Here is a 25,404-nt window from a genome sequence, read left to right on the forward strand (position 1 = left end):
GTCATTTAAAACATGGATAATCTAAATTAAGAGTCTGGAAATCTAAATTAAGTGTCTGCTGGTGTCTGCACTCCAAATAGAGGATACCATGGGGAAGAACTCCATGTTAAGGTAGAAAGAACCCAGTGAGGTTGGGGATTTGCCAGGGAAGGTGAGGTGATTATTTATTTATTTATTTATTTTGTTTTTACAGAAGATCAAAAAAAAATCAATGGTTAATACTAACTTTATCTATAAATAACTAAAAAGAAAAAAATTGTCCTCTGCCCTATTTTTGCTTCAGCATCTATGTCTTCTGCTCCTTGCCCTTTGGAGAAAACATTGCACTGTAAGGCTGCCATCTTTTTGGACGAGGACAAGGATCAAGATCTTCCTTAATGTAACCTCTTTCCAAACAAGTCTGAGTGGAAGGAAAACCAACTTCCCAAAAATTCTCTGGTGTATTGAGTGGAATGTAGCGGATTTGGTGTCTTGAGCAGGAAGCCAACTTTTCTCTTTCTTCTGCTGGAATATCTGCATAATAAATCTCACATTCCTTACATGTGTGTCCAAGCAATTTTCGTCTGTCTTCTTTTTTCCGAACTACCTCAATATGAGGAAAATTTTGTAAGCTAGTCTCTCTTTCATCATCTTTAAAATATGGTTCCACAAATGCTTTCTGTTTGACTTTATCTTGTTTATCACCACGAGTGTTTGGTGTCTTTGTGGTAGCCGAGAATTCCTGCTCTTCATCCGCTACTTGGGGGAAACCATCTGCCAGCAGGATTCATATGCTTCATGTGTGTCCGATCTAACATATCTTCCAAACAATTCCATTCAATTTTTTTTCTGCATGTGGACTTTTTTCTCCCTTCTGCTCTTGCGTCTTCATTTTTAAAAGCACAGTTTCACTAACCAACGCACAGACCATGTCCACTGTCTCTCCTTCTGCTCATCCTGACTGACTGCCATCCTTTGTATCTATTACTGTGATGTCCATTTTATACTGGGAGAGGTCTGTTCCTGGATCTATACTCCTCTGGATATTTTCAAAGGACACATCTTAGTTTGGTTGTTTTGTAGAGACTTTGTTTTAGGAATTCTGCATGGATTTAACTGAACAACTGGTGCAAGTTCACATGCTCCACAGGCTGACCTGGTTATTTTTACTGGCTCATGAGTATGAGCACAGTTCAAGTCCTCAAAAAGCCTCTCTGTCTCCAAACTTTCATGTGGATGCAGAGGGATTTTAAAGACAGGATTTTCTTCCTTTATTTGTAATGGTGCTTTATTGTCTGGAGAGGATTTACTCAAGAACTGGAGGTTGTACCCCTGTAAAAAGGGCTCCTCTGGGGAATCTCTGGTTAATGTACGGCTCCCACTCAGGGCTTCACGGCTTGAGGAGGGGCCCTCTGGAACGGGCTTCCAAGCCTCCAAGAGAGTCACCCGCCTAACTCTGATCTTAGAAGTCTCCCTTCCTTGGCTTTTCTCTTGACGCAGAATAGCTGAAAATCGATCAGACAGATCCCGAGGTTTATCCATCACATGGTCTCCATTCGTGGAAGATTATCCAGCGGAAAAGGAAAAGCATTTTCTTTATCAAAAGAGGCTTGTGGGCAGTTTACTTCATCTTCACTTTCTTCCTTGACTTTCTTCCTTTTGGATGGTCTGCCTCCCCAGTGGGTTGAGGGCTACCGCATGGCTGTCTCTCTCAGTAACAGCATCTTTAATGGGATCCACATTATCCTGTTCACTTACGGATTCACTTACGTTTTTATTTTTAAGCATCTGCTTTTTAGAAGATGACTGGCTAAATCTTGCTCACTTCAGACCCAAGATTGTGATGTGTGAAAAGGGCACTATCTTCAGATTTTGATCTAGTTTTCTCTGATCTAGAATTAGATGTGTTTTCAGATGTCTTTTTTTTCCCAGTCTTTAAAAGAGAAGGGAACAAACTTGTATTCAAAGCTATACTACTTCTCACATTAGAGACAGCTCCAAATACAGGGGATGATACCCGAGTCGTCAGTTCTTCTCAAGGAGGAGTCTTTGATTCAGAATCTGAAAACCTTAAAACTGTCTTCATGATTTCTTCTAGATTCTTCAAAAAGTGGTTCCTTGTAATCCCCTTCTAGACGGCGGTAGAGCTCATCACCAAGACAGCTCACGGGACCTTGAGGTTTAGATTCTTCTTGAACACGAAGTTCAATTGTTTCAGCAACAACTGTAACTAAATTAAAACATGACTTCTCAGTGGGATAACTGTTCGTTCAGTATGTTTTAGGCATAGGAGATTGACTCTGATTACAAGTGTCAGCCATTAGAATTTCATTTTCATTAGCTTTATGCTGTGGATGAGTTGAAGACTTTGGAACTCTTCTCAGTTCCCACACATGGAGGGGTCTGGTTTAGCATGTGCTTGTTCTCAGTATTGGACATGGAGGTTCTCCTTTCTTCATAGCCGGTTGATGCCAGAAAATGAAAAGGCTATTATTGGTGAAGCCGGAATAACATTTCATCAGATTCAAGATCAGCTGCTTGATGTTGTTGATCATTCTCAATATTCTGCTGCAGCTGTTCAGAAAGCTTTATATTTTCTCCCTGTAGACTATTCTTTTCATTCATAAGCTCTGTGATGAGTTTAATATTCTGCTGCCGGATATTTTCAAACTCTTGCTGCTTTTTCCAGATATGTTCTTCAGTCACTGCACAGCAATCACATAATCCTGCTCTTAATCCATCTTCTAAAACTTTGATGGTTTCATGAAATACTTTCTGTTGCTCTCTCAGCTGTTGATTTTTGGTGAAGAATTCTTCTAGTCTCTGTGCATCTAAAATTCACTCCTTTTTCAGTTTGGTTACTTTCACTTGTAAACCTTGTACTTCTTTATCATGATACTCCTTTAATTTTGTCCAAAGATCCTTAAAGTCATTAGATACATGTGCAGAACTAGGGCTTCCACAACTGCTTTCAGAGATGTTCATCTTGCTTAATATGCTCCACACTCCTATTTGCCTGTTTTCTGAGCTTTTCTGTTACACTGTATAGGTATGAAGTTGTATCGGACAGTTGAAATACCACGGCTCCGAAGATTGCCTCGTGATCCATGAGAGCACCAGAAGGGAAGCGGGCCCGCTCCGGGCGGTGAAGAGTCGGAGGCCGATTTCTCCTCTATCCCTCACCAACCTGCCAAGCCCAGGGCAGGAAAGCCGGCCCCTCCGGGCAGCCCTCGCTTTCCAGGGGTTGGGGAGGGCAAGAGGGCCCCCCGCCGGGCGTGGAGGTGCCTGGGCCCGCCCCCAGGTGAGGTGATTACCAAAGACTCACAGGGTGTATTTAGCTCAGTACATTGATCACAGCACAAAACATGAGTCTCACCTTGGCAGTATTTTCACTGTGAGTTGGGAATATAGCCATCTCTCACTGATAATTCCACCAATCAAGATTACAGTAAAAATAAACATTAGCATAAGTAAAAGTTAGAATGCCAACTTACTCACTGCAATGACTTATGTGGAATGTATACACATCATCAATCCATCTCATCTGTTATACAAATGTCTGCAATGTAAGGTAATATCTAGCACAACCAATAAATAACCTTTATAAAGAAATACACTAAAAAATTACAGATGAATCAAAATTGAATTCTAAAAAAATTGTTTAAGTAAACCATGGGAAAGCAAAAAAAAAGAAAACAGAGAAACAAAAAACAGAGGGAGCAAACAGAAAATAAAAAATAGGCAGAGTTAAGCTCTAACATATCAGTAATTACATTAAATATAAATTGCCTAAATATACCAATTAAAAGACAGATTGAAGGAGTGAATTAAAAATGACCCACTTATTTGCCAGCCTCACTTCAAATATAATAATATAATTAGATTGAAAGAAAATGACGGAAAAACGTATTACAAACATTAATCAAAAGAAACCTGAAGTGGATATATTATCACATAGACCAGCCATTAAGGTAAAGAAAATTACCAGAGATGACATTAACAATAAAATAAAATACATACATAACAATAAAAGGGTCAACCCACTAAGAAGACACTGCAATCCTAAATGTGTATGCACAAAATAACAGAGCTGCAAAATATGGGGAGAAAAATCGATACAATTGAAAGGAGAAATCAACATAGCCATCATTGGAGACTTCAACACCCCTCTCTCAATAGCTGACAGAACACCTCCATTGATCAACAGGATCTAGCCAACATTTAAAGAACACTCCACCCAACAGCAGCCAAAGGCACGTTTTTTCAAGCACCTGTGGAATATTTACCAACATTGATCATCTCCTGAGACAGTAGATGAATTTCAACAGATGTAACATAATTGAAATCACACAGAGTTTGTTCTATGACCATGGGCTGGAATCAAAAACAGGAAAATCTCCACACACATGGAAACTACATAAGACACTCTAAATAGTCTGTGGCTCAGAGGAAATATCGAGGGCAGTTAAAAAAGTACATTGAACTGAATGAAAATACAACATATACAAAGTTGTGGGATGGAGACTTCTGCTTCCAGAAAGATGTACTTTTCCTGTTCCTCCCACTGGGTGTGGCTAAAAGTCCTAAACATTATATATAACACTGATGTAAGATAACTGAAAGGTAGGGAGAGGAAAGTGCAGTTTGGGAACTTGGATCCAGGGAAGTGACATGCTGGTGATATATTTGGATTTTGCCTCATATATTCTACACGGAGTGCTTGAGAAGTCAGCAACCTGAAAGTACCAATGGGAAAGCACAGATAAAAAACAAACAAAAAAGCCCCAAACTGCTTTCCCAGACAACCAGGAAGTGTCAGCCTAGCAAGACAGAAAAGATTTAGACAATAACCACCATACTTCAGCCAAACTCCCTAGAAACTGGAAGCCCCAGCCTACCCCTTGGTGGCCAAGGCCAACTGCGGAGCTTAGATGTCCACCCCTGCCAAGCTGTAACAAGATGGCACAACTGCCCAACCCTCCAAACTTGGAGGTGTCAGAGAAGGCAAAGTGGGAAGTCAGGACTTTGATTCCTGACCACAGTGCCAGTGGAGGCTACCTGGGGACAGCCTGCCTCTCTCTCCATCTCCATGGGGGTGTCAGTGGATGCAGTGTGGGCTTGAACTCCCCCACTCCTGCCCAGTAGTAATGATTCCTTGCCCTCTAGGTGTCAATGTTGGCCAAGTGAGAACCTGAACTTTGACTCCCACCTGGCAATAATGAGATGGAATCCCCTCCATCCATGGAAGTGATGTCACAGGAAGACCACTAAAACAAAATATGTAGACAAAATTCAACTTTATAACACAATACCTCAAATGTTCAGGAATCAAGAGGAAATCACTCATGTCAAGAACTAGGAAAATCTCAACTTGAATAAGTAAAAACCATCAATAACACCAACACAGAGATGACATACATGTTAGAATTTTCTAAAAGGATTTTAGAGCAGTCATCATAAAAATGCTTTGACTGAAAAAAATACCAATATCAAGAATGAAATAGGGTGTTACCAACACAGACCAAGCAGATGTATTTAAGATAATAAGGGAATACTATGTACAACTCTATACACATACACTTGACAACCTAAAAAAATGAACCAATTCCTTGAGAAGCACAAATTACTACAATACACCAAAAATGAAATGGATAATTTGAATAGTCCTATAACTATTAAGGCAATTTGATTTGTAAATTGGAACTTCCCTCAAGGAATCTTTACGTGCAGATAGTTGCACTAGGAGAATTCCACTTACAGTTTGAGAAGAATTCTATCTTCCAGCTCATTTCATAAGGTCAGTATTACCCTGATATCAATTCTAGACAATGACATTACAAAAAAGAGAAAACTACATACCAATATCTGTCATGAATATGGACACAAATGTCCCTAACAAAATATATACAATTGAATCCATCAATGTATAAGACAGCTTATACAGTGTAAGCAAGTGGGATCTCACCAGGGATGCAAGGTTTAATGATCAAAATCAATACAATATACCAAATTCACAGGATGAAAAGAAAAAATTACAGGATCATATAAAATTATATACAAAAAAGCATTTGATAAATTTCAATATCCATTCATGATTAAACTCTCAGCGATCTAAGAGGGAACTCCCTGAATGTGGCAAGTAATATGTACAAAAAACTTACAGTTAACACCTTTTTAATGGTGGAAGAATTAACATTTTCCCCCTAAAATTGAGGACAAAGAAAAATGTTTACTTGCACCATTGCTATTCAATATAGTCCTGGAAGTTCTAGCCAATGCAATAAGGTAAAAAAAGGTAATAAAAAGCATATAGGTGATGAAGAAACAAAGAAAACCGTCTTTATAATTCAGATGACTTGGTGTTCCAGGTAGAAAATTTAGGGAATCTACAAAACAAAACAAAGTAAAACTATAGAACTAATACATGCAGGATACAAAGAACATACAGAAATCAATTGTGTTTATATATACTAGCAATGACATGCTGAAACTGAAAATTGAAAATAAAATGCCAGTTAACATTCACTGAAAAAATAATGAAGTACTTAGATATAAGCTAACAAAGCAGGTGAAGGACTCATTGAAAACTTTAAAAACAACTACAAAATCACTACTGTACAAAATTATGCCATACATACATGAAGTGTACATATAACTTATTTTGAAAAGCTTTAGTGTCTTGCTATAAATATTTTAATCTTTTATGAATTCAAGTCTCTGTACTTTTGTACTGTATTATCTTTTATAAATCAAATCTTCAAAAAAGCATGACAATACTAAGAATGAGAATATAGGTTGATAGAACTTGTATTGCACCATAAATTAGTTCAACCAATTTACAGAACAATGGCATTTTATTTTAAATGCTTCAATTGTATCTGAATTGATTTGACAACACAGATAAGAGCACTATTTTATGCTATTATTGTTCTAAGTGTTCTTCATATTCGGACTTATTTAATCCCACAAATGCTATGAAGCACATACCACCATCAGTCCTCTTTTGCAGTTGAAGAAATTGAGGAGCAAAGGAGTTAAATATTTTGCCTATGATACATAAAATATTGACAGAAACAGCATTCAAACTAAGCTCCTTTTGTTCCAGTATCCTCTCTATTATTCACTTTATTATGTGCACACTGACCCTGTGCGGTCATCTAACCCCACTCCTAGGCTTGTAAGTTTGGACAGAAAGCATACATCAGAATATGCATTGCAGCATTGCTTTAAATTATGTATGCCGATCAGAATGTTTATAAACACAACAATGGAAAACATACACTGTGACACACTCACACAATAGCATTTTTAAACAGCAGTTCAAATGAATGTCTAATTACATGCAACAATATCTCAAATCTTAGAAACATAATGGTAAGTAAAAACAGAAGACTGTTTACAGTATAGGAATACTTACGTAAAGCTACAAGTGAGTAGAACTAAAAAATAAATTGCCGGGGCGCGGGCAAGGGCGGGCAAGGACGCGGGCAAGGGCGGCGGCGGCGGCGGCGGCCCAGCGCCCTCTGGCGGCCGCGGCGGAAGCAGCGCCAGCCCCAGCTGCAGCCCGGCCGCCGCCGCCTCGCGCTCCCGCCCCCCGGTCCGGCCCGAGGGAGGCGGTTCGGGGGCCCTCTCCCGCCGCGCCGCCGGCGGTGGAGGGGGCCGCGCTCGACGCGAGGAAAGGGAAGGAGCCGGAGCGGGAGAAGCGGCCGCCCCTCGTGCCGGCGGGCGCCGGCGCGGCTGCGGCTGCGGCTGCAGGTGCGGACAGAAGATCCAAAGGCCAGATGTCCACTTTCAGCAGGTTTATTTCAGCTGTTAGCCAGGGGAAAGAAGCTGCAGAAAACAGAAGTTCACCTCCACATCTCGCTCTCCCGGACATCAAGAATGTGAGGGACCTACCACCAGTTCGCCTTGATGTTATGAACAGCGCACCTCTACGGACACATCATCCGGAACGAAGGTCCCGGGTCTTCCAGAACCTGCCCTTCCTACCCAGCCCGAAACTATGAAAGGCTTTCAGCGAGATGCAGAAAAAGTTAAGTCACCTGGAGATTGAAAAGCAGTACAGGATTTTTATCTAATAACGTTTCACTCTTTCCCAGAATTAAATGCTGCATTTAAGAAAGACACCACCGCCTCATTTAATACCATTGAAGATTCTGGGATGAATGTTAATTTTGTGAATGCTGTGTATAATGCCTTACTTAATACTCCTCAAGACCTTCAGGAGACAGTGTTAAAGGGAATCACCCACGGCCTACTACGAGAATGGAACGGTGCACCAACAAAAGATGATCTTAGAGCATATTTTATACTTGTACGGAATCCTCAGTTTAATAACACTTCTACGTATGTCTTCTGTGCTCACTTGCTTCGACAGATAGCTACTTTAGTGGAAGCTGACCATCATTTCCTAGTTCACTGGTTTAAAAAATGATTCCAGAGGAAGTTCAAACAATTGGTAGAAAGATTGCTGCAATTTATTTCTTTACGCCTGTTTCCTGCAAAGCCTGAAGAATTTCCACCTATAACAAAGTGTTCCTGGTCGATCCCATCAGCATCTAAAGTGTTGGCTTTCCTTAATACTGCAATTTGCTTCTTCCTCCCCTTATTCCTCATACTGATTTCTGTAATTCTACACTGGATCACATTGATCTCATGGAAGAATACCACACCCGGAAGAGCTCTGGAAACTCACACAGGTTTTCCTTCTGTCAATATCCATTCTTTATTTCTATAGCGTCAAAAAAAAAATCATTATTTAGAAAGACTAAGAACAACAGATGATAAGCATCGCAAGGCAAAGTCTGTTGCTAAAGTATCTCGAAGACTGAGACCTGATATGAATATATTATTTCTAAATATGAAAGTAACATGGACACATTTGGGTAGCGATTCGCTTGATGAGTTAAACCGGAAAAGAGCAGACTTGAAAAAGAAGTTGAAAGTTACGTTTGTAGGGGAAGCTGGTTTGGATATGGGTGGCTTAACTAAAGAATAGTTCCTTCTTTTAATTCGCCAAGTTTTTCATCCAGGTTATGGCATGTCTACGTATCACCGGATTCACACTGCCGTTGGTTTAGCAGCTTTAAATATGATAACTATTCTGAATTCCGATTGGTTGGAATTCTTATGGGACTCGCAGTTTGTAACAGCATTACCTTGGATATTCACTTCCCTCACTGCTGTTACAAGAAATTATTGAGCCCTCCCATCGTTCCTAGTGATCAAAATACTCCAGTAGGTACCTGCAGTGTTCCCACTGATGACTTATGTCAAATCATGCCTGAGCTGGCTCATGGATTAAGTGAACTCCTGTCATATGAAGGCAGTGTTGAAGATTTCTATTCAACATTTCAGGTTTTTCAAGACGAATTTGGAATAATGAAGTCCTATAATTTAAAGGCAGGTGGTGATAAAATTCCAGTTAATCAAAATAGGAAAGAATATGTACATCTTTATATTGACATTCTTCTCAACAAATCCATTTAGAAGCAGTTTGCTGAATTTTATTATGGATTTCATAGTGTGTGTGCTTCAAATGCCCTAATGCTTCTTCTTCCAGAAGAGGTGGATATTCTAGTGTGTGGAGGCCCTGAACTGGATACGCATGCTCTGCAGAGAAGTACTCAGTATGACTGCTAAGTGAAAACTGACTTAACTATAAGATATTTTGGGAATATTGTGCTTGGATACCCTCTTGATCTTCAGAAGAAGTTGCTACATTTTACTACAGAAGTGACAGAGTGCCTGTAGGAGGGATAGCTGATTTGAACTTTAAAAAATCTCAAAGAATGAAACTTCTACTAACTGGTTGCCTGTGCTCCACACCTGCTTCAATCAACTTTGCCTTTCCCGCTACAAGAGCAAAAAGGACCTGAAACAGAAATTGATCACTGGAATGCCAAATTCAGAAGGTTTTGGACTTGAGTAACCTAGACAACTTGAAATATATTTTATATGTAGCATTCACTTCCCTCTTATTGTGCCTTTAACCTTTTCATGTTTCTGTCTCAAAACACCTTGACAAAGCTCACCAACTTTAAAAGACTAATTTATTTTGTATCCAATAGGAAGTATGTTCAGTGGAGGAAGCATGGTTCTCTAAAAACACAGAAATTGCTTGAATGAGGAAAAGCCCAGATGGCGGAGACGGGTGTGGGTCCAGTCCCCCCACTTTTATAGCACTTTAACATTCTCCATACGTCGTTTGTCACAGGTGTTCCCACTGGGAAGGGAAGCACAGTGAAGAATACATTAACGACGTGGGAGAACCTAGTGGCAGATTGTGCACAGCTAGCACACAGTAGCAGTGCAGATAGCTACACTATCATTAATGGAAGGCATGTAGCCATATTTTCATATAGAGGTGAAAAACGGTATAAATGCAACTCACAGGGTTTTTTGATCTATGGGCTTTTTGGTCCTATAAGATTCTTTTCAATTGTTGTTGAAAAGCATGTAAATAATTACATAACAGACTGAGAATAATGGAATTTTGATAGTGCCATTTATTGCTAAAGATTTATTTTTACAAAGTAAATTCAGGGTTTTAGATGTGTATACAGCTTTTACAAATCAATAAAGATGATGAAAAGTTACAAGAGTGTAACTATTTTCAGACTAATTGGATTCAAGGTTACATTCTTTTAAGTATTATTGTAGTCTGTATGCACATTGGCAGTAAACTAGTTACTTTGAGGACTTTGTAATATTTGTATAATGATCATTTCTCCTTAGGGTCAGGGTATCAGAAAGGAAATCAGTTCTAACTAACCATTGATAAAGTAAGCCAATTACAAGTACAAAAGAAAAGTACCATTTTTATATATACTTTGATTGATACACAAGGCTTATTTCTAATATTTTTTGTTCACCAGTTGTACTAAAATAACTTTTGGGAAAGATAGGATAAGATACTCGACAAAAGTGAATACAGTAATAACATTTGTGTCAAAATGATACAGCTTGATATAAAAATAAAGTTCAACATTTTGGCCAAAATGTTGGGTTTTCACTGGATTCTGAATATAGTAAATTCAAAATACCCTTTTTGGAGTTTCTAATAAAATAGCATGTTAAAAGAAACTGCATTTTAAGTCAGACAGTAAATGTTTTTTTTCAATTTATAGCAAATGAAGCAGTTTTATTAGCATGTTACAAATATTTACAAATGAAGATTTCTCATGTTATTGTGCTTTGATAGCTTCCCTTCAGAAAACTCTGAAGATGTATTTGAAATAATAATAAAGCCAGCATTTAGTACCAGCATACGGTTCACAGGAAAATAATACTTTCCCAAAATTTTTTCTAAGTTACACTATTTTCTTCTTGCTACACTTCCTGCACCTAACCAGCAGAATCCTTTTAGAACAGAGATACTAGTCAGCTTGTTTCTGAAGCCAACCCAGAAATCTTTGAAGAAAGGAGTTACTTAGGTCACTATTCTCTTTGAAACCGAAGTGACTTTGCTTTTCCATTTGGGTATACCATTTAAAGGATTTTTTTCTTCTTAAAAATCTTGGATAGCCTAAGAGAGTTAAAGGCATATTGGCTTTTGTTTTGTTTGCTCTGTTTTTAATCCATATGCAAATAAAACTGCTTCTCTCTTACACTGCTTGGACTAAAAAGTAAGATGTCTAATGTAGGTTGTTACTAATAAGCACAAGAGAATCATATATAAGAAATCAGATTTAAGCGTTTTAAATAAAATGTGAACAAAGTTTTTGTTTGGTAAGGATGGGAAAATTGTGTTGCCTTGGTCTGCATGTTTTAACGATGTGCTTGTATATCGATAGCTGTGTCATCCTTAAGTAAGAAGAACACAAGCAAGCCAAATTTTTAAATGGCAGAGCCCATAAATAACTGGAAAATTCTTGTCTGTTGTTATTAAGTTGAAATTTATAACCATTTATTAATTACACATTGCCTTTATTTATTTATGTTCTGTTTTTGGTTTATACTGTAATAACACCTCATTTTTTCCCAAAAAACACTACTGTTATATTTCATTTATTTAAACAGCTATAAAATTCATGTAGTTGCTATTTTTAAATAATCTGTTAATTCTTGATTTCTGTATCTGCCACAGTAAATTAAAGCATTGCACAGTATTTATCAGTAAAAAGAAAATAAATGAATAAATAAATTGCCAAGGGAAATATGCTATATGGTTAAAGTTCTTTTCAAAAAACAGAGGGAAAAAAATAGTATTAATAACAGTGTTTAACCTCTGGTTGGAATGAGGAGACAATAAACAAAGAGAAACTACATTTATTTTGTCTGCTTTTGTTCCAAAGTTGGCAGGTGGGTTCACAGTTTGGCATTGGTTTAATTATCATCCTTCATAACTTAATAAATTTTAAATAGATTCTTTGGTTTGTATCAAATATAACAGAATAAAAACTTTAGAAATTAAAATAGAAATATGGAACCAAATACAAACAAACAGTAGAGGAGAAAATTAGTCAATAAAACCAATAGCTGGTTTTTAGAAGGACCAAAAAACAGACATGCAAAAACCATAACAATAAACTAGAACCTAGCAAGCCTGACTAATAATAACAATGAGGCAACAATGACATTAAAAGGGAATATAGCTATTAAAATGGAGGTATGTATTAAATTTATACAGTATTAGGCTTTGTTTTCACAAATTTGAATCTATACAAATTTTTTTTAAGGAAATTATGAATGACCAAGACTGATTTGGAAAACAGATTTTTTTTAAAAACCTAGACTCCACTAACATACATCCATAAAATGTTGGTAAGTAGCCAAGGAATGAATGAGCCCATATAAGCCTCCATGGCTGATGCCTTCCCAAGGCCTTGGGCACTGTGACTCCCTTGATCGTGGCCTCCATCCTCTGAGGTGGGCATTGCTCTTGTCTGATTTTGCAGATGTGGCACTGCGGTGAGGAGCGGTGAGGTAACCTCCCACATTTACTCAGTTCTTAAGTGGCAGGTGGGAACTTGAGCCCAGCAGGCTTGGCTCCAGCGCCTGGGGTTGCGACTGCCCTACTGTGCTGTAACAGACCCACTGGAGGCTCCCCAGATCCCCAGGAGGCCCAGACCTGACATTCTGTACTTTCTTGGCGGAAATGATACCTGCAGATAAACTGAGCCGGAGCAGGGAGGCAACATGAAGAATTACTCATCCCTCATTCACTGATGAGGTGGGATGAAGGTGGGGACAACCTGAGCAGGAACAGACGCATTTACTGTAGCAGGGAAGGCTAGAAATTGCACTGTTGATCATAATAATTTGCAGAACTGAAGTGCTTACTATCTACCCTGTCCACACTGTCACACCACCATCTCTGGCAGGCCATTGGATAGTCCTGGGGTGGACACTCTTTTGCCCATCCTTATATAGGTGATCAGCCGTGTCCCAGTAATAATGAGTCTCAAGGAAAAAGTGCTCCTGCTCTTGGAAGGGCTGGGCTCGGGTGTAGGTAGCACATTGTCTGTAAGGGTATACATTAATGTATTACCCTCAGACAAATGATTTAACATATAGAATTGTCCAGAAACATGCCCCTCTCCTACCTTCCAGTGCTCTGGGACAGATGCAGGACTGTGCTGGGAGGCTGGGTATGGTCCCTTTAACTTTGTATTCTATAGACTGTTGTTTTCTTTATTTTCCTCTAAGTAATGAATTTATATCGCTATTTTGATACCAGTTCTAATGTATGGCTTTTTTCCCCGCACCATCAAGCATTCTCCAACACCATTCGGGTACCCTACAATTCAACTCAATTTTTTTAATTGAAGTGTAGTTGATATGTAATATTATATTTGTTTCAGGTGTACAACATATAGATTCAGCAGTTACCTACATTATTAAATACTCATCCTGTTAGGAATGTTACGTAGAAACATAGACATGAGCAGCTGAAAAAGGGAAAGATAAGGTTCAAAGAAAAGCTGCCCCAACTCTGCCCAGGTCGGGGTTCCCACGTGGAGTCAAGGCTCCCAACGTGGGCACAATCGAACAGAACTGAGAACTGCCCGAATCCCATCTCAGTGTGGCTAAGGACATGCTCATGGAGAGGGGTGGCTGTAAAGATGGACCTGTCAATCAAATAACCCCACCTTGTCAGTCACAGAGGCGCCTCCCAGCCAGAATGCAATAAAAAGCCTCCCGCCTAAAAGTTTGGGGCCTTTGTCTCCCTTGCCTCTGGCCCGCTCCTCCCTTGGAGTGCATTCAAATAAAACTTAGCTCTGCTTCGCTATTGTGTCTCTGCCTTTCATTTCTTCGTTGCAGGAAGGAGGGGAACCAAGAACAAACTCAGCCAGTAACAATCCCAAAGCTGTAGTTACTATCTGTCAATCTACAAAGATATTACAAGATTATTGAGTGATATTGCCTATGCTGTATTGACATCCCCGTGACTAGTTTATATTGTAGGTGGGATTTTGTGCCTCTTTATTCCCTTCACGTGTTCCACCCATCCTCCACCCAATCTCCCATGGCAACCACCAGTCTATTCTCTGCATCTATGCGTCTCAATACAGTTCTGACACTATCAATCTGGAGACAGCATCAGATCCCACAGGTTAAAGGCTTAGTCCCACAGGACTGCCCTCACTTCAGGAGCCAATCCTAAATCCAGATCATCAGCTGTCCTTCTGACCCACTGGCTACAAATTGGAGGTTCCAATCATCCCCTCCTTGGGTTTGATTAATTTGCTGGAACAGCTCACAGAACTCCGAGAAACATTTTACTTACTAGATTACTAGTTTATTTAAAAAGGATATAACTCAGGAACAGCCACATGGGAGAGTTGCTGAGGAAGGGATGTCTTTAACAGTCACCCATTGTTCATGGACTTAGTAAACAGCTGCCAAGTGCTAGTTCTCACAAGGGTGCCCAGTGGGAGGTCACTTTGCCCTGAAGGGCAAATCATTACCTGTGTATGAGTCTGTATGTTATTAACTTTCCTATCATGGAAAGCAAAGAATTGCATAAAAACACTCAGAGCTGCTTGAAAATGCTGCTGCACTTCCCACGTTCTGGAGCAGTGATTTTCCTGTGGGCTAAATTTCTGGACCTTCAGCAAGAGGAGCAATTTCCTCGGGCGGGGGAAGGTCTGTCTCTTAGTAGCTAGAACAGTTTCTTTGTTGCGCCACCTGATGGCTGAAGGTGCAAACTGCTTGTCTTAAAGTCCAGCGGAGCTAGAGGAGGGAAGGTGGGGAACTGGGGAGAGTGGAGCCAGAGAGGGGGAGGGACAGGGAAGTCGGTTTCCCGCTTTAGGGGCTTTAAGACCATATACACTGAATGCTAGTACAATCCTAGGACCACCCCTTGTTCTTCCCCTGACCCACCTTGGTGATAGCCATTTTATTATGCTCTGTGACATTGCTGGTGGAAATGCCAAGTGGAAATGCCCGGTGGAGATAATTGACAGTATGTAGCAAAATCACATGTGCTTCTGCTCTTTGACCTGTCGCTCTAGGGAAACATACCAAAAATACTTTTGCAAATAATACAAAATGAGAGCTATACACTGCAGAATTACTTGTTACAGCAAAAGATGCATAATGACTGAAGTGTTTGTCACAGGGAGCTGATGCATACACTCTCATACATCCATGCAAAGAATTCCAGCCGGAGTGGTCCAGTCTGTGCAGCAGTAATAATGACACTTAGCTCCCAGGCTGGGGCATGGCTGCTCGCTGGGAAGCAGGGGAATGAGAGGATGGTGAGCCCTAGGCTGGTTGCTAAGGAGTCGTCTATTCATACTTCATTCCTCACAGCCAGCTCTGTGTGCTGACTCTGCTTGCCCACCGTTGTGTTCCCAGTGTCTATGCCTGGCATGTGTTCTTAGCATGTGTTCCTTTTGTGTGTCAAACATGTATGCTGTTATGTGTACCTGGTGTGCTGTCCGACTATGTGTACCAGCATCACATGCCTGGTGGTGTTCACTCAGCTCTGTATGCCTAGCAATGCATGCTTGGTTCCGTGAGCCTGGAGTTGTATGCCCAGCACCGTGTGTCTGCCTTTGCAAGCCAGCACCATGCACTTAGCATTGTGCATCTGGGGTTGTATGTCCAATGCGTGTGCCTGGCGTGTATGCGCAGCATTTTTTTTTCTTGGCATGATACCATTATTGTCTGTTCAGTGTTGTGTGCTCTGCACTGTGTGCCCAGCATTATTCTCAGTATCTGCGCATGGTATCTTGTGTAGTTTTGTTGGCTAGTTTCACAAGCCTGTTGCGTGTGCCCACTGTTTCCAGTGTAACATGTCTCACAGTTTGTGCCTTATGTTGTGTGTCTGGAGTGTGTACCCGGCATTATGTGCTGAAAGTTTGTGTCCAGCATCACGTGCCTGGTTCTGTGTTCCCAGAACTTTATTTCTGCAGTGTGTGGCATGTGTGTGTGGCTGGTGTGGGCCTGGCATGTAACTTAGCCTTGTGAACTCAGTGTTATAGTCCCAGAGATTGGGCCGGGTCTGATGTGCTTCCCCATGTCTGTGTGTGTGTGCATGCGTGTCTGGTGGTGTTTACCTAGGGTTTTGTGATGTGTGACAGACAGTGTGTGCCCACTATCATGGGTAGGGTGTTGTGCACCTGGCATTTGAAGACCACCAGTACACTGGCATTTGTGCCTGACAGAGTGTGCTTGGAGTTATGTTTACTGCACAGGGGCCCACAGAAGTGCACCTGGTGTGTGTTCCCTGTACGTAGGCCTGGCACGTGTACCTGCTGTTGTGTGCACAGCACTGTGTGCCTTGTGTTGTTGGTGTGTGCCTGGTGTTCTCCCAGAGTGTGTGCCAGGGTTGTGTGCCCCCGCTGTGTGCCTGGTACTGTGCATTGTTTTGGAGAGAGGGTACTTAGTATTGTGCTTTGGCATGTGTGTCTGGCGTATGTTGCTAGCATATTCTCTTGCTTTGTGTACCTGGCAGTGTTGCCAGCATTGTGTGCAGTGTCTGGGCCTGGTGTGAGTGTGAGGCTGCTATGTGCCTGACTCTGCCCAGAAGTATGTGCCTGTGTTGGTTCCTACCGCTGTTTGTTCACCGGTGCATGCTTGGCATGTGTGTCCACGTTTGTGTGTGTGGTGTGTGGGCCTACAGGTGTGTGGTAGTGTTCTGTGTGCACTGTGTGTGCCTGACACGTGTCCCCAGCCTTTTGTGCTTGGTGTTGTGCACCCTGTGATGTGCCCTGTGTTTGCCCATGTGTGCTCTCGGCCCGTGTGCTGGTGTCTGTGCCTGATGTGCACCCAGCGGCCCCGCTGTGTGGGTTTGTCCCAGGCACACCTGAACTGCTGGAGCTGCCCCTGGCTGCAGGCGTCAGTGTGCAGGAAGCATGCCGTCACCCACTGCTCAGGGCCGGGCAGGGCCACGTCCTGGCCTTGTTCCCACAAGGGCTCCAGGCAGCACCCCCACTGCAAGACCCTGTGAGTTCACACTGCGGCTAACAGGCTTCTGCTGGGAGCTCCCCCAGCTCAGCCTCTTGGCAGGATTAGCCTCCTACCTCAAAGATGCCCCCTGTATTTGGGGAGTCCCAGCAGGGAAAGGCTTGGAGGGACTCCTCACTATTGGAGAAGCCCCCCAGTAGGTGCACCCCCAGGCCTTGTCTCCTGGGCCCAGCAAAGCTGCAAACAGAGCCCCTTTCCTGGGGAGGCTAACACCTGGTCCAAGCACTGCTGTTCAGGCCAAGTGTGGAGAAGACCCCTCACCCCAGTTGTATGCTGTTCCCAAGGCAGCAAGACTTACACCTCACACCATAACTCTCCCTCCCAAACCACCCATTCATCTCTGCTGTTCCTTTCACATGGAGCACAGACAGAGTCCCCAGGCCTGCCCGGGGACGTACCCCTGCTCCCTCTCAGCCCCGCTTCAACTCACCCCTGTCCCCTCACGGGCTGCATCTTTCCATGCAGACCTCGGCTCGGACGGGCATTCTAGCTCCTGAGGGTGATGCGTATCTTGGTAAAAGCCCCCAGTGAAGGGTACCTGCCCTGCCTAAGCCCACGGGCCCTGCGGGGCGCCACCACACACCCAGCCTGGGCTTTCCCTCCCCCCCAGAACAGTGCCGCTCACGCTGAGCCCAGTGTGGCATCTCCCGCTGCAGCCACCAGGTGGCAGAGCTCCCTCTGTCAGGGAATCCGGGCCTCTGTCACCCTCCGCAACAGCTGGCCGAGGGACAGTTCTCAGGCCCCTTCTGTCTGGAGTGTAGGTATACATACAAAAGTGACTCAATAACTATGACCTCCAGACAAACAGGAGAGTTGATTTTGTTAAAAGCAGGGAGAGCTAAAAAAAAAATGTGTGAAAAAGCACAAAACCAATTGTGTAATAAACACTTAGAAAATCGTTTTCTTGGGCTTTCAGTCTATCAGAGAGCAAAGAAATTAAGTAGGGCTATTGGATGTTTTAATTTCAATATAATGTTTTAGTATTGGGACTTCCCTTGCTTCCCTGCTGGCAGCCGGGGGCTGCTGCCTTCTGCCCTCCAGGGATCCCCTCCCAATGAGGGGCTCCATGAGCTGTGGGTGACAGGAAGCGCACCAGAGATGACTGCTCCTGAACAACCAGGACAGCTCCAGGCTGGAAAGTAAGCCTGGAACAGGGGCTGTCTTCCGGGAACTCAGACCCGCGGAGCACCCCTGCCGCATCCTGAGCGCACAGCCCTTGCTGCCGTCCCTGGAGGCTGTGCTGGTGCTGCCTGTCTCCTTTCTGCCTTTGGAAGACTCCTTCAATTCCTGATACGCTGCTGTTGTTCTTCCCTTCAGTGCTGTCATATATGTCTTTCCTTCTCATCTCTAAGAATACAGAGCCAAGAGGGAGTCAGACAGATGGCAGGACCATCGCCAACCTGTAAGGCCCACGTCAGTGCCCTCTCTTCCTGGGAGCTGCCTCCGCTCACCCAGGAGAGCCCCAGCCGCCCTTGGACCCCAGTGCCCAGGGAGCGAGCATCTTAGGGCGGCGATGGGGGTGGCTTTGTGGAGCCCATGAGAGTGCCCCCCAGAGGGCCAGGACAGGGTCTCGCACGTCAGTGGACAACTAGCTTGGGCTTATGTGTCAAAGGAAACCTCATATCCAATTTGGAAGCTGACGTATGACCACGTCTGCCTTATAGGCTTATCTTAAAAGACTCAAGTCCTCAAAGCCACTGCAGCCTCAGGGGGAATTCACTGTCTCACTGACTGCAAGGAATGTGCATTTCAGATACAGTCCTGTTAATTCTCATATTTGCACTTAAAAGTTGTGTCATGTTTGAACTTGCAAGTCAGGCTCTGAAACTGTGTATTCTAAGACAGGTTGAGTGGAAGGTGGTTGAACTGAGGGGCGGTGGACTAAGACAAGACAGCCGGCACTTGAGGAGGTCACTGCGGCCTGTTTCCAGTCCGTAGGAGTATCTGAACTGAGACTCGGCATGTGTGAGCACAGAGACTTCATGCTGTGCTGTGTCCTGAGGGTGACGTGTGTGAGGACAGAGACCTTCATGCTGCGACCTGTCTGCGGTACTAGTGAGTGGTGTTGGGTCAGCCTTCGGAGAGCTCCTTGTTAGTCTGCGGGCTCTCTTGGGTGGAGTTGGCTCTTTCACGCCCTGCTGTCCTTCTCTGGGCTATTCCTTCATCTTTACTTGTATTAACTAACAATTAGCTAGTTTATAATCCAGCATGTTCTCATGAAAGCGAGTGAGCTGAACAACAACAATTGGTCTTTCTAGTTCCTACTATATGCCAGGCAGTGTTGTGGCCTCAGCGTTTGACAAATTATTTTAGAGCATGTGTGGTATTGGTGTCCGTGTTGTCTTCGGGGGAGACCAACACGCAAACCTGTCATGATTCCCACGAGTCTAGGTAGTGTGGGTGGCAGAGGAGTCGGTGGGTTGGGTGCAAAGCAGTGTCTTGCTTCTGGACAGTTCACAGAGGGGGTGCACTTCATATGAATCTTGGATGCGGTTAGGGACTAACACATGGACAGGGAAGGCTTTTCTCTCCAGGAAACAGCAGGAGCACATGCCAGGTATGCAGGTGGGACCAGCCATCGGATTTGCAGTTAGGACTCCTAGTCATGTTGGGGATGAGTGTAGGTAAGATTAGAACAGCCAGACAGGAGCCATATCCTGAAGGTCCTGGGAGGAGTTGGGATCATGCCAAGTTTTGGGGAAGAATGATTGTTTTGTTTTGTTTTTTTATCTCATGCACACCAACCTGTGTGCACATGGGGAAAGACTGTAGGATTGCCACTGCGGAAATGGAGACCCAGTATTGACCACATGTCTTCTCACTGAAGACATCTTTTTCCCACGGGTGAGAGCCAATAGGACCTTTTCCCCAAACAAAAATAATTGGAATAATAACTTTTTCACAGGTTGTCCTAAAGGCTACTTAGGATGCAGTATGTCAGCCTAAGGTTCATCACAGTCACATCATCTTAGAAATACTGATTTGTGAACAGAATACAGTGTTAAGTCACTTTCAGAATTTCATAGTTTGACATTACCAAATGCATTTGGCAAACGTTTATTAGCACCATGGCTGGGCCATATCACATAGGAGGGGGCAGCGGAGAGTCATGCTAGTGGGTATCAAGAATACAAGCCAGTAGGGCAAATATATTTGAAATCCTGTATATGCTTTGTTTGGGTTGGTCCCTTGCAAGCTGTGCTGTGTGGGTCATGATCGAGAGGAGAATAAAGATGGTCCCGAGTCAGGCCCGGCCTCCCTGAGTGTGGTAGAGGTGGCAGAAATGCCCTGGGCCTCTGCAGGGCTGGGTGTCTGAGGTGACCACTACGGGCTGTTCCCTGCGGTTCCTGTCAAGCCCGATTCCTGGTTAGTGAACGCTCACCTCAGAGAAAGGCCCCGGTGACACCCTGAAGCTGGTTCATAATTAGGGAAGAAATGCTGACAAAAATCCCAAGTACAAATACATGCAGGGGATCTTGGCTGGCTCTGCCTTTTAGTGATCAGCAGAAGAGCCCCAGGAAAGTCATTAAGAAATTATAAGCTGAGGATTAGCTGAGAAAAAGCAGGAAATTGAATGAAATCAGTCTGAGGTCACAGTGAGGCATTTTCCTGCCTGTCTGCTCAGAAAGGTCTTTGAAGGGTGGGAAATCAGCAGATCAGAGATGAAACTGGACCCTGTGAGCCTCACCTGCAAACAACCCATGAAAGGGGGGCAGCTTTCCAAGTGTGCAGTCTGCCCGGAAACCTTTCCTCTCCTCTGCATGTATGCAGCTGGCTTGGAATCCAAGCGCACGGATCCAGACAACTCGGAGTTCAGAAGAGATTGGCAAGAGTTCTTTTGGTCTGCCTGACCTCTTGGGTGAAGTCAGGGGTGTAAGTTTGAAGACCTTGTGATCCTCTGTAATCCTCTGTTATTATCTTCACTGTCCTTCACTATCTTTAGCAGATCATGAAAAAAAACAACCATAATACTGCCACGTGTCCCCATCCTGGTGCCCTGCCCAGATGGAGGCCAGTCCTTGCACTGGCCAGCGTGTGACCCACCCTACAGTGCGCAAACATGACTATTCCAGTCTAGGGGACTATACCCACATCTGCCATCAGAGGAAGTTCTCTGCCAGTACAGCAACTGGAACTGAAATTCTAGGTGAGCCCGGGGTTATAGAAAAGCAAGACAGATAACTTTGAGGTTGCATTTCCCAGGCCTTTGGTGAAAAGCCACGGAAATTTCTCTGTCCATCACTGGAAGCTGCCTCTCTAATGGCTGGACTGCTCCTGACCCCAGCTTGCTCTGCTTTATGTTCTATGCTTTGTCCTCCATGCTCACAGCTTTTCTCTTAGACCAGAAGCACATATCATAAGCTGTGTCAAAGCTGCAGGCACAGAGCTGTCTGTGCAAACCGGGGGAGTGACTGCCCTCTCCTCTCTGCGGTGAGCTGCTCTGCGGCCAGTGCAACAGTTCTGAAGGGCTTTGGTTGGCTACGCCTGGTGCCTCCACCCTCAATCCCTTCTCACTGAGTGCTCTGCCAACTGTGTTGCCAAAGGGTCAAGGACAGCCTGAGCAGATCCCGGGAAGTCCTGTGCCCAGGCCTGGTAAATCACCCTAGGGAACAATCCCTCCCTGGGGAAGGTGTGTAAAGCAAAGATATTTTGTGCCAAACTTAATAGCTGAGGAACTCTGCAGAGCTGTCTGGCGAAAGGCTATGTGTGCTCCTGTGTGAGTATGTGGGTGCGTGTGCCATGTGTCGGGGGCTGAAGAGGCAGGATGGAAGCTTGAGACAGTGTTCCTTTGTTTTTTTCATGATCTGCTAAAGATAGTAAAGGACAGTGAAGATAATAACAGGATTACAGAGGATCACAAGGTCTTCAAATGTACACGCGACTTCACCCAAGAGGCCAAGCAGACCAAACATCTAGCTGAGGTGCAGCTGCTGTGAGCTGAGGAGGTGACAGGACTCAGTTTTAGCCTCTTGAATCCCGCAGCACCAAAAGTGCCACTGTGAGTCCTGGGGATGCAGATTCTGACAGGGCCATGGGCTGGCTTAGGGCAGTGCTTCCTCTGTGCCCGCTCCTGGATGAAATCTGCACGGTTTGCAGAGGAGGGTAGTGGGGTTGTCTGGCATGCATACTCCTTGCAGCCTGCCCATGTAAGCCGAACTGATTCCAGTTTTGTTAAGGAATCCTAAGATAACTTGATGGTCTATTGAACTGAGTCCTTTTCCAAAGTAAAGAACATTTAAGAGCATTACAATTTGATATTTTTGGCCATTTTTTCTTGGCTGGTGGAGGGATTGGAGGGAGTGAACAGTGATCCCTTCATAGGCTGGAAAATGGCTTGGTTCTGGCTCATATGAAGTTTCATGGCTTTTGAATATGATTAAGCAAGGTGTAAATGAAGCATTGCTACATATTCAATGCAACAACACCCCTTTGCAATTCTGTTACACAGCAGGAACTGAGCTGTGTGCTTGGGATATAAAGAGGCAGGAGGCTTGGGCATCAAGACACTAGCAAACTCTTAGCATCACTACAAGGAAAGGGTGCGTCTGGTGCTGTGAGAACAGCGTGGAGAGCAATCACTACTTCCAGGAGGTGGGCAGACTTGAGGAGAGCTGTAGGGAAGAGGCAGCCTTTAATCCGTGTCTGAGGGGAACCAGCTGGGGCCTAGGACAGAGGGGGCAGACAGCCATCAGTGTCAGGGCTTGTTGGGAGCACCAGTGGCTGGACATGAAGGTGGACAGGCAGGTGGGCCCCTAAGGGGTGCAGAGCTGTGAAGTAGGTAGAAAGAAAGGCTGTGGTCCAAGTATAAGAAAGAACTTTGGCAGGAGGAGGGGGAGCAGGGCTGTTGTCACTGCAGGGGTGCCGGGGATCTTGGGTAGATGATGCAAGACTGAGCCTGAGCCTGTGAGGAGAGGAGGGGCAGGAGTGATGGAAGATTCTGGGAAGGCAGTGAGGGAAGGATGCACCTGAGGTCCCCAGCTGGGAGGCTGCGAGAAGGATGGCACCTCTTAGTGAGACAGGGCACTTGACAGTGGCAGTAGGTTGAGGAAGAAAAGGATTATCAACATTCATTTTCTTCACTTTGTATTTTTAGGAGAATTAGACTTACAAAAAAATTGCCAAAATAGTACAGAGAATTCCCATAAACCCTTCAGCCAGCTTCCCAATTGATAATTGCACAATTATCAAAACCAGGTAGTATACTATTCCTTTTTCAATTCCTTTGATGGCACTTTATATATATAAATATATAAATATATAAAATAATGAATGGCTTCTCCCCCTCCCCTCCACTCTCCCAATATTTTTTAATTGCAAGTGTTAAATGCACCCATCTCTACTGTAAAAACTGTCTTAGTAGTGTTGTAACATCTCTGACACCGAATGAGATGGTGTATTTTTTTTCCCTACATATATGTATAACAGTAACAATATTACACACAGCAGTAATACTAGTATAACTCCATTTGGGTACCCAAACCCGATTCCAATGTGTGTAAATATGTGGGAGGGGGTCTTCCCACACATACTTACACCAAGCAATTCTTGAACACCAGCAGGGTGTTGTAGAATTCAAGTCAATTCTGATGCTATCTGCCCAGAGACAGCACCAGATTCCCAGGTTAAGGGCTCCATCCTATAAAACTGACCTCCACTCCCTGCTCCAGATGCAATTTGCAAATCCCAGGCTTACCAGTTACCCCAGTTACCCATGCTTCTGATCTACCAGCTATAGATTGGAGCTTCCCACAATCTCTTTTTTTGGTTCAATTAATTTTCTAGAGCAGCTCACAAACTCAGGAAAACACTTACATTTTCCAGTTTCATAAGGATACAAGTTAAGAGCCAGATGAAGGGACACACAGGGCAAGTTCCCAAATAAAGGAGCTTCTGTCCTCGTGGAGCTGGGGGCCTGGCTCGGTGGCACGTGGAGGCGTCTGGTTCCCCAAGCTTAGAAGCTCTCTCTGGTCATGAGGCAGGATCCACCAGGGCGGAGCAGAACAGGGAGCATATCAGCTCTTCTCACAGGTTTTGTGAGGGCTTTACTGCATAGTCATGACTGACCAAATTATTGGCCATTGGCTGATTCCACCTCCACTCCCCACCCTTGGGTGGGGTCCAAAAGTCTCTCGTTAACATGACAAAACACCTGTTTCACCTTTAAGACTGCAGTGTTTTCAGGAACTGTGGATGAAGACCAATATACCTGGGAAATACGTGTTTGATCATAAGGTGATGAAATACGTATTTCTTATAACTCATTATATCACAGTTCTGAAGGACACCAACTCCAGGAAGCCACCAGGCTGCCTCAGGGTGCATGTACCCGCCTTGCAGGGGCTGCGTCAGCCAGTCCTGGGGCTGAGTGTGGTGGGGAGTTGGAAAGCTGTTCATAAACTCCCCTCATTAAAAGGGACTGGCCACACAAAATGCCTGCTTGCAAATGGCCCAACCTTAGGTTATCTGGCCTGGGTGGGGCGGGACATGTTTGTGGGTTTTGTTTCTCATGATAGTTACATAGCATCTCCTCTGCATCCGTTGTTCACGGACTGAGCTCACAGAGGTGAAGTGACTCGCCTTGGGCCACATCCTGGCAGGTGTGCCCCATCCCCGTCCCCAGGGAGGGAGGCTAGCTCTCGGTAGGAGAAGGAGTCACTTCTGCAGCTGGCCAAACACAGCCATGGTGCAGTTGTTTGAAACTGATTTCATTTCCAGGGGTGACATTTTTCTGACCTTGTCCCCATATTCTTTGGCACCGCACGGTAGCCCCCGGGTGCACGTCCCCCTCCCTCCCAGGCCACCGCTCACTTTATGCCTTGGAACTCTTCAAAGGGCTGGCAAGAATTACACTTTTTACAGAAGACACACCTATCATGTGAGGAAGGGTGGACAGAGCTTTGAGAAAACAAATGTGGCCAGCAGCGGAGTGCCTTTGAGTTTGGGGAGACTGCCGTGCATTGCACTGGATCAGTGATGATTTGGCTGGAGAGGGGGCCCTGAGCTGGA

At 43.9% G+C, this 25,404-nt stretch overlaps 2 pseudogenes; one reads left to right on the top strand and one right to left on the bottom strand.

Moving 5' to 3' along the window:
• Positions 1–268: 268 nt before the first annotated feature.
• Positions 269–2,991, bottom strand: LOC118908759 (DNA endonuclease RBBP8-like; annotated as a pseudogene).
• Positions 2,992–4,938: 1,947 nt separating this feature from the next.
• Positions 4,939–10,203, top strand: LOC118908770 (probable E3 ubiquitin-protein ligase HECTD2; annotated as a pseudogene).
• The last annotated feature ends 15,201 nt before the right edge of the window (positions 10,204–25,404 follow it).

Source organism: Manis pentadactyla, chromosome 18 (genome assembly GCF_030020395.1).
Source record: "Manis pentadactyla isolate mManPen7 chromosome 18, mManPen7.hap1, whole genome shotgun sequence".
NCBI lineage: Eukaryota > Metazoa > Chordata > Mammalia > Pholidota > Manidae > Manis > Manis pentadactyla.